The sequence below is a fragment of the Engystomops pustulosus genome, chromosome 3, assembly GCF_040894005.1.
Source record: "Engystomops pustulosus chromosome 3, aEngPut4.maternal, whole genome shotgun sequence".
In the NCBI taxonomy this organism is placed as follows: Eukaryota; Metazoa; Chordata; class Amphibia; order Anura; family Leptodactylidae; genus Engystomops; species Engystomops pustulosus.
Genome location: NC_092413.1, coordinates 210,948,575 through 210,960,922, shown reverse-complemented (window position 1 = coordinate 210,960,922; position 12,348 = coordinate 210,948,575). Strand labels below are relative to the sequence as shown.

The 12,348-nt window shown below is 51.0% G+C and overlaps 1 protein-coding gene across 2 annotated transcripts in view; it reads right to left on the bottom strand.

Annotated features, from left to right (window-relative positions):
* RCAN2 (regulator of calcineurin 2) overlaps positions 1-8,775 on the bottom strand; it is a 73,243-nt gene extending 64,468 nt beyond the window's left edge. The window contains exon 1 of one of the 2 annotated variants that reach the window (XM_072143717.1): positions 8,696-8,775. The gene's annotated coding sequence lies outside the window, so the exon portion shown is untranslated. The other variant, XM_072143718.1, reaches the window with a different exon arrangement.
* Between the last annotated feature and the right edge of the window lie 3,573 nt (positions 8,776-12,348).

Sequence of the window (12,348 nt, the reverse complement as noted above, 5' to 3'; positions counted from 1 at the left end):
AAAACTACCATACAAATAACAGTAGCCAAACCTGAGAAGTTCTGACTCTCCCTGTACATAAGATGTAGAGGAAGGCAGGACCGGGAATCATAAATTTAGTCTCATTTGAAAGTACATGCATGCTCAGCATTCACAGTCAGGGGGACTACCTGTGGAGCGAGCAAACAGTTGCTCTGGACACCTATAGATCAATGGATGAGAGAGACAGAAGAGCAGCTGTCATGTGACACTCCCTGCTGCGTCTGTTTCCCGTAATCGCATTATCTCAATGATAATTGTGTGGCCTTGACGTGACAAAAAGTGACAAAAGATGATGAAATTCACATGGCCCTAAAAAAAAAAAAGTGTGAGCAGGACATGGGTCAATGCCGATTTTAGAACAGATTTCGGCACAGGGTCTGTGAAGATAGACCGCTGTTACACTGTAAGGACACATGCAACCGTCTGAGGACAACATGGATCCAAACAGTCCATAAGAGATTTAAGAAGATGAAAGTTCAGGACTTTTGAAGACAGAGGAGTAATACATTGTAACGGCTACGCAGCTGTGTGAGAGCAGGACATGGATCATGGAGAGCTCCTAATATACTAGAACGTTGCGAAACTTACTTGCACCCGAAAATGAAATAAAACTCGTCCTTTGTCACCCTCCCAGCATTCCTGACGTGACATTGGCGCCCCCACACATGCCGCCAGGACTGTCCTAATCCCAAGATATAATCCGTATTCACACCGGGCAGTAACCGAGCTCTGATGAATAGGGTTTCATTTTAACGAAAAAGTTTTAACCTTATTAAAATACCAGAGCGCTGCTGTATGAATTCCTGGAGGTATTAGGTGTCTAAGCCGTGTTTTGTTAGCAAAGAAACAGTCACTACCCAGATAAACCTGACACCCAAAAGAGCCGCCTGAAAGCCTCGCGGGTGCACCACGCCAACTCGCTGTCTGCCCCGCTACTCTGTGTACTGGCAATGACAATACAGCTAATGACCACAGAGATACTGGGAGCAATTATTCCGAGAGAATGGGGAATGCTGGGTAATTACTCTGCGCGTCCCCTGTATGATATATGGACACCACTTGTTGGGTCTGGCAGCAAATCATCGCTATGTGGCTTCTCATAACGATATGGATATGTACATTGATACAGAAGAATGGCCAGTGCCACCAGTAGTTGTTCTTCTGGGGTTTCTCCAACACATAAAAAAAAAAAAAATCAATAACCTCCAACCCGCAGCTTCGAGGACAGGAACTCAAGTTTTTGGTTTGATTAATGATGCACATATTGAAGCGCTCATGTTGGATAACAAGAGAAGTTCCCCATTAACCCAAGCCCGAGGGTAAGAGTTCCACCACTGTTGATTGAAAAAAAAAATTCTAATTCAGTGAAGTGCTTTTATTATATTTCAGAGGAATAGACATCAAGTCATGTATCCACTAGACTAGAAGAACATCTTGGGTACCTGGATACCTGGCCAATCCAACAATCAAACTCACCATCATGACCCATCAAACCTTTCCATATACAAATCACTTGACTTAGCCCAAAGCTCAATGTCAAGTACTGACCATCAATTTCTCCTCAAACTGCTAATTTTCATGATCTACCGTACATTATCCAAAGACTCCTCCACCTAAAAAGTCACGTTCATGACCTACTTCTCCAACCCAACATGTCAAGCAATCAATGTCTCCCTCATAACCTATTCAACTACTTCTCTAACTGTTCTGCAGTGTTTCTGACCTTCTCTGTATCTTCTGAGCAGGCTACATTAGGCTTGAGTATTCAACGTCTTCTTGTTGGTCCTACTCAACATTTCAGCCCAGCATGCTCTCCTCCACTTTCTTACATGCTATTTCTTCACCTAGACTTTCTTGTTCTGGCTGATTAAACCATCTTATTTACAGCATGTTATGGTAACTGGAGCTTCCTAGCCAAACCCGCAACATCTCTTCATTACCATTTTGTCATGTTTTACATTGGTGACCTAGAACTTAAGGTCTTCATGAGGATCCAAGCCGACCAACCTAGAAACTTCTCCTCAAACTTCTTACCATGTACTTTTTTATCTTTATGACCTAGGATTCAAGGAGTCCTCAGCGTTATGATCTATTCACCAAACTAGTAACTTCTCCTCAAGCTTCTTAACATTGTCATGTGCTTTTTACTTTCACATTCCTAACAACTTCTTCTCAAACCACTTACCATGAACACTTAACATTTATGACACTCCGTGTCATAATCTATTCACCAACCAAGAAACTTCTCCTCCAATTTTTACCATCATGTTCTACTAGACCATGATCTTAGCCAACTACTTCTACACCAAGAAGCTTCAATAATGTCCATCTTCATTCCCAAGTTCTGACCACAACATCTTCTCAAGGATACTACTTCCATGATCTACTCTACTAAGTCTCCACCTAGACGCTCCAGAGGAAACAGAAGCCAAGTGAATACAAGAAGGTTCCCAGACGAGTGTAAGTTGTGTAACCCTTGTATTATTTTTTTATTTTATCACTGCTCTAACCACCATGGGGGTTTTCTGTTTAGAGAAGAACACCCCTTTAAGGAAATTGAATCCATACCAATTTTTGGATGTATCCCTTTAACTAGATAATTGTAGTGTATACATACAATAGGAGTAGTATGGATTTTCGATAGAGCGGGGAATGCTTGGAGATGTAACATAACAGCAGGTAGGACACAGTCTCATCACTTGTCATACATATCGCCATGAGTGCACCTTCCCTCCAGGGGACACTATAGATTTCCCATATATACTGCATCATGTGACCAGCCTCCTATCACTATAAATACCGTGCACATAATGGCAGAGAATGCAGATTCCAGAAATATCCGGCATCCTCTCCGCAGGGGAATAGTGAGTACAATCTGGTGCACTCACCCTTCACACCTGCAATGCACAGAATTCCCCAAGGTGTAAAGAGATTGTAAGAAAATCTATTGACATTATAAGAGACGTCAATGGAAAGTTTCTACAGTCACGTCTGTAAATAATCACTAAATAAGATGTCAGAGGCCGACGACTATACAGAGATGAGCGGAGCAACACACACACGCTTATCTCTGTCCGCAGAATGAGTCACAAACCTCACAATGCCCTCCTCAGCTGCTGCAGAACCTCACAATACACACCTCAGCTGCTGCAAAACCTCACAATACACACTGCAGCTGCTGCAGAACTTCACTATGCCCACCTTAGCTGCTGCAGAACCTCACAATACACACCTCAGCTGCTGCAAAACCTCACAATACACACTGCAGCTGCTGCAGAACTTCACAATGCCCAACTTAGCTGCTGCAGAACCTCACAATACACACCTCAGCTGCTGCAGAACCTTACAATGCCCACCTTAGCTGCTGCAGAACCTCAAAATACCCACCTCAGCTGCTGCAGAACCTCACAATACACACCTCAGCTGCTGCAAAACCTCACAATACACACTGCAGCTGCTGCAGAACTTCACTATGCCCACCTTAGCTGCTGCAGAACCTCACAATACACACCTCAGCTGCTGCAAAACCTCACAATACACACTGCAGCTGCTGCAGAACTTCACAATGCCCAACTTAGCTGCTGCAGAACCTCACAATACACACCTCAGCTGCTGCAGAACCTTACAATGCCCACCTTAGCTGCTGCAGAACCTCAAAATACCCACCTCAGCTGCTGCAGAACCTCACAATACACACCTCAGCTGCTGCAAAACCTCACAATACACACTGCAGCTGCTGCAGAACTTCACAATGCCCACCTTAGCTGCTGCAGAACCTCACAATACACACCTCAGCTGCTGCAGAACCTCACAATACACACCTCAGCTGCTGCAGAACCTCACAATGCCCACCTCAGCTGCCACAGAACCTCACAATACACACCTCAGCTGCTGCAGAACCTCAAAATACCCACCTCAGCTGCCGCAGAACCTCGCAATGCCCACCTCAGCTGCTGCAGAACATCATAATACACACCTCAGCTGCTGCAGAACCACACAATACACACCTCAGCTGCTGTAGAAACTCACAATACACACGTCAGCTGCTGTAGAAACTCACAATACACACCTCAGCTGCTGCAGAACCTCACAATACCCACATCAGCTGCCGGAGAACCTCGCAAGACACACCTCAGCTGCTGCAGAACCTCAAAAAACACACTGAAACTGCAGCAGAACGCCGCAATACACAACTCAGCTGCTGCAGAACCTCAGAATGCAAGCCTCAAATATCACAGAACCTCGCAATACAAGCCTCAGCTGCCGCAGAACCTCGCAATATCCACCTCAGCTGCTGCTATAATGTGACTCTCTTCTATCTATATGCAGCCATACATTCTCAGTCTGCGGGAGGCACCGGAGCATCACACTGTTTGCTAGATATGGCTGACTATAAATAATGGGGACGATTTATCTGATGGGGTTGGAGCAGTGGCAGATCACAACAGGAGTTAATTGACCGGTAGCTATCGGCAACTGCTTATTTTCCAACATATACAGGACACCATGCATCGTAAACAGAGTGTATACCCTGGTGACACATATACAACACCAGCGGTTCTCAGGAGACACATCAAGGATCTCACACTCTCAGGGGTTACATGACCAAACATGCTGGCATCAGATAGGACACAGTGTACAATGTGCTCAGCTCCTCCTGCTCTATAACCTGCTGCCTGCAGACAGGACACTATGTACAATCTGCTCAGCTCCTCCAGTTCCATAACATGCTCCTTGCAGATAGGACACTATGTAAAATCTGCTCAGCTCCTCCTGCTCTATAACATGCTGCCTGCAGATAGGACACTGTGTACAATCTGCTCAGCTCCTCCTGTTCTATAACATGTTCCCTGCAGATAGGACACTATGTAAAATCTGCTCCGCTCCTCCTGCTCTTTAACATGCTGCCTGCAGATAGGAAACTATGTACAATCTGCTCAGCTCCTCCTGCTCTATAAGATGTTGGCATCAGAAAGGACACTGTTTACAATCTGCTCAGCTCCTCCTGTTCTATAACATGCTGCCTGCAGATAGGACACTGTGTACAATCTGCTCAGTTCCTCCTGTTTTATAACATGCTGCCTGCAGATAGGACAATATGTAGAATCTGCTCAGCACCTCCTGCTCCGTAACATGCTGCCTGCAGATAGGACACTATGTACAATCTGCTCAGCTCCTCCTGTTCTATAACAAACTGGTTGCATATAGGACACTATGTACAATCTGCTCAGCTCCCCCTGCTCTATAATATTCTGCCTGCAGATAGGACACAATGTACAATCTGCTCAGCTCCTCCTGTTCTATAACATGCTGCCTGCAGATAGGATACTATGTACAATCTGCTCAGCTCCTCCTGCTCTATAACATGCTGCCTGCAGATAGGACACTATATACAATATGCTCAGCTCCTCCTCCTCCTCTATAACATGCTACCTGCAGATAGGACACTATGTACAATCTACTCAGTTCCTCCTGTTCTATAACATGCTGCCTGCAGATAGGACACTATGTACAATCTGCTCAGCTCCTCCTGTTCTATAACATGCTGCCTGCAGATAGGACACTATGTACAATCTGCTCAGCTCCTCCTGCTCTATAACCTGCTACCTGCAAAATTTACTGCCCACCAGAATGGAAGGTTAACTTTTCCAGAAGAAACTCCATGTCGAAATACATAATGTGAACTCACCCTAATATGCCTTACATGCCGTTAATCAAGTATTAGACGACAGTTTGCGCCACTTATATGACTTGCATGTTTAAAGTGTTATAGCTACACAAAAAGGGGTGTGGCTTTTCAGTGGAAAAGGGTGTGGCCTCCATTGCACCAAAGATGTTGCCAATACACCAAAAATGTAGTGTTTTTTGGGGTTAAACTAGACATTCTTACTATAGACGGAGTTGATCATTCATCATTTCCCCCTTCACTTCCTATTGACTGTGCGCTTACTTCTTTATCGCGTCCCGTTTTCGCTAAGAGGGTTAAATAAGCCCCTTTAGAAAAAAAAGACCTAAAATTATCAAAGCTAAAAATCATTCATGTTGTCATTGTCGCTGCTCTCTAGTGGTGGTCACCGCAGTACAACTCCCACTTGTTGGATATTTAGAGACCCCTAAAGGACTGTTAGTAAATGATACGTTTTGGGTTGGGGTCCTGACTTTAGGGCTCTCATGGATTAGTGGATACACTGTGTATGGAGCCACAACGTCCCTGCACAGGCGATTGAATCATTTTTCACTTTGTTTTTCAGTGCTGCCTATTTTCTAATTTTTAAATAGATACAAAGTATATCCATATCAGAAAGATGTACAGATAGTGGGACAGTGATAAAAAGGATAGAGATAGATTTTATATTATAGACACAGGAGGCGCCATCTACAACTTCTTTATATTTTTTCCAAGCTCCTGGGAGATGAAGCCATGTTACCCCTGACCCTCTGTACAGATTTCACCCCCTATCACCCCCTGCTGTACCAGGCAGTGCCCGATGCCCAGTATTACCCCCTGCTGTACCAGGCAGTGCCCGATGCCCAGTATTACCCCCTGCTGTACCAGGCAGTGCCCTATGCCCAGTATCACCCCTTGCTGTACCAGGCAGTGCCCCATGCCCAGTATCACCCCCTGCTGTACCAAGCAGTGCCCCATGCCCAGTATCACCCCTGCTGTACCAGGCAGTGCCCCATGCCCAGTATCACCCCCTGCTGTACCAGGCAGTGCCCCATGCCCAGTATCACCCCTTGCTCTACCAGGCAGTGCCCCATGCCCAGTATCACCCCCTTCTGTACCAGGCAGTGCCCCATGCCCAGTATCACCCCCTGCTGTACCAGGCAGTGCCCCATGTCCAGTATCACCCCCTGCTGTACCAGACAATGCCCCCATGTCCAGTATCTCCCCCTGCCGTACCAGAGAGTGCCCTGATGTCCAGTATCACCCCCTGCTGTACCAGGCAGTGCCCGATGCCCAGTATCACCCATTGGTGTACAAGGCAGTGCCCGATGCCCAGTATCACCCCCTGCTGTACCAGGCAGTGCTGATGCCCAGTATCACCCCCTGCTGTACCAGGCACTATTACCCCCTGCTGTACCAAGCAGTGCCCCATGCCCAGTATCACCCCCTGCTGTACCAGGCAGTATTACCCCCTGCTGTACCAAGCAGTGCCCCATGCCCAGTATCACCCCCTGCTGTACCAGGCAGTGCCCCATGTCCAGTATCAACCCCTGCTGTACCAGGCAGTGCCCCATGCCCAGTATTACCCCTGCTGTACCAGGCAGTGCCCGATGCCCAGTATCACCCCTTGCTGTACCAGGCAGTGCCCGATGCCCAGTATCACCCCCTGCTGTACCAGGCAGTATTACCCCTTGCTGTACCAAGCAGTGCCCCATGCCCACTATCACCCCCTGCTGTACCAGGCAGTATTACCCCCTGCTGTACCAAGCAGTGCCCCATGCCCACTATCACCCCTTGCTGTACCAGGCAGTATTACCCCCTGCTGTACCAAGCAGTGCCCCATGCCCACTATCACCCCGTGCTGTACCAAGCAGTATTACCCCCTGCTGTACCAAGCAGTGCCCCATGCCCACTATCACCCCGTGCATTACCAGGCAGTATTACCCCCTGCTGTACCAGGCAGTGCCCGATGCCCAGTATCACCCCCTACTGTACCAGGCAGTGCCCGATGCCCAGTATCACCCCCTGCTGTACCAGGCAGTGCCCCATGCCCAGTATCACCCCCTGCTGTACCAGGCAGTGCCCGATGCCCAGTATCACCCCCTGCTTTACCAGGCAGTATTACCCCCTGCTGTACCAGGCAGTGCCCCATGCCCAGTATCACCCCCTGCTGTACCAATCAGTGCCCGATGCCCAGTATCACCCCCTGCTGTACAGGCAGTGCCCCATTCCCAGTATCACCCCCTGCTGTACCAGGCAGTGCCCCATGCCCAGTATCACCCCCTGCTGTACAAGGCAGTGCCCAATGCCCAGTATCACCCCCTGCTGTATCAGGCGGTGCCCGATGCCCAGTATCACCCCCTGCAGTACCAGGCAGTGCCCCATGCCCAGTATTACCCCCTGCTGTACCAGGCAGTGCCCGATGTCCAGTATCACCCCCTGCTGTACCAGGCAATGCCCCATGCCCAGTATCACCCCCTGCTGTACCAGGCAGTGCCCCATGCCCAGTATCACCCCCTGCTGTACCAAGCAGTGCCCGATGCCCAGTATCACCCCCTGCTGTACCAGGCAGTGCCCCATGTCCAGTATCACCCCCTGCTGTACCAAGCAGTGCCCCATGCCCAGTACCACCCCCTGCTGTACCAGGCAGTGCCCCATGCCCAGTATCACCCCTGCTGTACCAGGCAGTGCCCCATGCCCAGTATCACCCCCTGCTGTACCAAGCAGTGCCCCATGCCCAGTATCACCCCCTGCTGTACCAAGCAGTGCCCCATGCCCAGTATCACCCCCTGCTGTACCAGGCAGTGCCCGATGCCCAGTATAACCCCCTGCTGTACCAGGCAGTGCCCATCTCCCTGCAGTCACACAGTGACCTCTGCTGTCTATTCTCCGCAGGCAGGTATTGGCAGTGCCCTCTGTGCAGCAGCCGGGCACCCATCAGCAGCCCCTGCTGCCTCACCTGCTACAATAACACTGCGGTCCCCCGGAGCTCGGGCTGTCACCTACCTGCAGCAGCAGCAGATCAGCTGTGTGTCCTCTCCTGCTCTGCCCCCGCCCGCACCGCTCCGCTACACAGGCGCATAGCGCTCAGCCTGAGCGGCCAATCAGAGAGCGCCCGACCGCAGCGCTTCCCGCCCACACCGTGAGGTGAACCTGAGAACTTACCTCATCACCGTATACAACAGCGCGCCGGTATATACAGGGGGGGCTGCTCTATATACAGGAGGGACTGGGGGCTGCTCTATATACAGGAGCGACTGGGGGCTGCTCTATATACAGGGGGGACTGGGGGCTGCTCTATATACAGGGGGGACTGGGGGCTGCTCTATATACAGGGGGGACTGGGGGCTGCTCTATATACAGGGAGGACTGGGGGCTGCTCTATATACAGGGGGGACTGGGGGCTGCTCTATATACAGGGGGGACTGGGGGCTGCTCTATATACAGGGGAGACTGGGGGCTGCTCTATATACAGGGGGACTAGGGGCTGCTCTATATACAGGGGGGACTAGGGGCTGCTCTATATACAGGGAGGACTGGGGGCTGCTCTATATACAGGGAGGACTGGGGGCTGCTCTATATACAGGGGGGACTGGGGGCTGCTCTATATACAGGGGAGACTGGGGGCTGCTCTATATACAGGGAGGACTGAGGGCTGCTCTATATACAGGGGGACTGGGGGCTGCTCTATATACAGGGGGGACTGGGGGATGCTCTATATACAGGGGGGACAGGGGGCTGCTCTTTTTACAGGGGAGACTGGGGGCTGCTCTATATACAGGGGGGGCTGGGGGATGCTCTATATACAGGGAGGACTGGGGGCTGCTCTATATACAGGGAGGACTGGGGGCTGCTCTATATACAGGGGGACTGAGGGCTGCTCTATATACAGGGAGGACTGGGGGCTTCTCTATATACAGGGAGGACTGGGGGCTGCTCTATATACAGGGGGACTGGGGGCTGCTCTATATACAGGGGGGACTGGGGGCTGCTCTATATACAGGGGGACTGGGGGCTGCTCTATATACAGGGGGACTGCTCTATATACAGGGAGGACTGGGGGCTGCTCTATATACAGGGAGGACTGAGGGCTGCTCTATATACAGGGAGGACTGGGGGCTGCTCTATATACAGGGGGACTGGGGGCTGCTCTGTATACAGGGGGGACTGGGGGCTGCTCTATATACAGGGGGGACTGGGGGCTGCTCTATATACAGGGGGGACTGGGGGCTGCTCTATATACAGGGGGACTGGGGGCTGCTCTATATACAGGGGGGACTGGGGGCTGCTCTATATACAGGGAGGACTGGGGGCTGCTCTATATACAGGGGGGACTGGGGGCTGCTCTATATACAGGGAGGACTGGGGGCTGCTCTATATACAGGGAGGACTGGGGGCTGCTCTATATACAGGGAGGACTGGGGGCTGCTCTATATACAGGGGGACTGGGGGCTGCTCTATATACAGGGGGGACTGGGGGCTGCTCTATATACAGGGGGACTGGGGGCTGCTCTATATACAGGGGGACTGCTCTATATACAGGGAGGACTGGGGGCTGCTCTATATACAGGGAGGACTGAGGGCTGCTCTATATACAGGGGGGACTGAGGGCTGCTCTATATACAGGGGGACTGGGGGCTGCTCTGTATACTGGGGGCTGCTCTATATACAGGGGGGACTGGGGGCTGCTCTATATACAGGGGGGACTGGGGGCTGCTCTATATACAGGGGGGACTGGGGGCTGCTCTATATACATGGGGACTGGGGGCTGCTCTATATACAGGGGGGACTGGGGGCTGCTCTATATACAGGGGGGGCAGGGGACTGCTCTATATAAAGGGGGGCTGCTCTATATACAGGGAGGACTGGGGGCTGCTCTATATACAGGGGGGACTGGGGGCTGCTCTATATACAGGGAGGACTGAGGGCTGCTCTATATACAGGGGGGACTGAGGGCCGCTCTATATACAGGGGGGGCTGCTCTATATACAGGGGGGGGCTGCGCTATATACAGGGGGGGCTGAGGGCTGCTCTATATACAGGGGGACTGGGGGCTGCTCTATATACAGGGGGTAATGGGGGCTGCTCTATATACAGGGGGACTGGGGGCTGCTCTATATACAGGGGGGACTGAGGGCTGCTCTATATACAGGGGGACTGGGGGCTGCTCTATATACAGGGGGGGCAGGGGGCTGCTCTATATACAGGGGGACTGGGGGCTGCTCTATATACAGGGGGGCTGCTCTATATACAGGGGGGACTGGGGGCTGCTCTATATACAGGGGGACTGGGGGCTGCTCTATATACAGGGGGTAATGGGGGCTGCTCTATATACTGGGGGCTGCTCTGTATACAGGGGGGACTGGGGGCTGCTCTATATACAGGGGGGACTGCTCTGTATACAGGGGGGACTGGGGGCTGCTCTATATACAGGGGTGGCTGGGGGCTGCTCAATATACTGGGGGGACAGGGGGCTGCTCTATATTCAGGTGGGGCTGGGGACTGCTCTATATACAGGGGGGACTGGGAGCTGTTCTATATACAGGGGGGGCTGGGGGCTGCTCTATGTACAGGGGCGACTGGGGGCTGCTCTACATACAGGGGGGCTTCTCTATATACAGGGGGACTGGGGGCTGCTCTATATACAGGGGGGACTGGGGGCTGATCTATATACAGGGGGGACAGGGGGCTGCTCTATATACAGAAGGGGCTGCTCTATATACAGGGTGGCAGGGGATGCTCTATATACAGGGGGGAGCTGCTCTGTATACAGAGGAGACTGGGGTCACGAACCCTCTAGTAAGTTCCTAGCAATGGAAGATTATGTAAAAGCAGCTGTAACCTCTGCCTGGAAAGGCAATAGTTAAATGGGTGTAAGATGTTATCCAATTTAGTGGCTGTATTGTAAACTGGAGTGTGATTGGAGAGGTGCTGCCACCTGACCAGGGGGAGTATAAAACCCCTGTGCAGTGGGAGCACATGATTTTAGCTGGTCTTTTCAGACCTCATGGTCTATCAGAGTCTGTCAGCTGTCCAGACCACATAGTCTGAGTGAAGAGTCAGTGTTCAGGAGACTCTAATCCAGAGCTGCAATTTGGACACAGCTTCCATCTCCATGATCCCAGCCTGATACTACTACCAGACTAGTGCATTATTCCTGGAAACCACTCTCCACCACCACTGCAGTACCAGAATCCAAATCTGCTGTTTGACCGTTTTTGCCCGTTGCCTGCTACCCGTTGTTCAATAAAGAACCGTGAGTTGATTTGCACAGCGTTGCCTCTGTCTGATCCCTGGATACTGATGTCTATCTCCACAGGCTTCCCCATTCATTATCCATGGACTCATCCTACAGTCATTTAGGGGTTGCCCCAGGGAGAACCAGTACATCAGCCTCTCCCTCCATATTTCTTGCACACACCACCTGCTGGAGACCTACCAGGCTGTAAGACAGACCTCCAGTCCCCATACCAAACACCGTGACATCAGCGCGCCCTAGGCTGCAATCGCCAGCCACTCTGGTATTCTGGGCCCCGGCTGTCTCCAGGCCCACAAGAAAAGGCTAGGCCCCGGTGGGGGATGTTGCAAGTGGCGTGACGAACAGGATATATACTTCTGTGCCTTATACTGGCACTATAGACTGTCCTTTTTACTAAAAG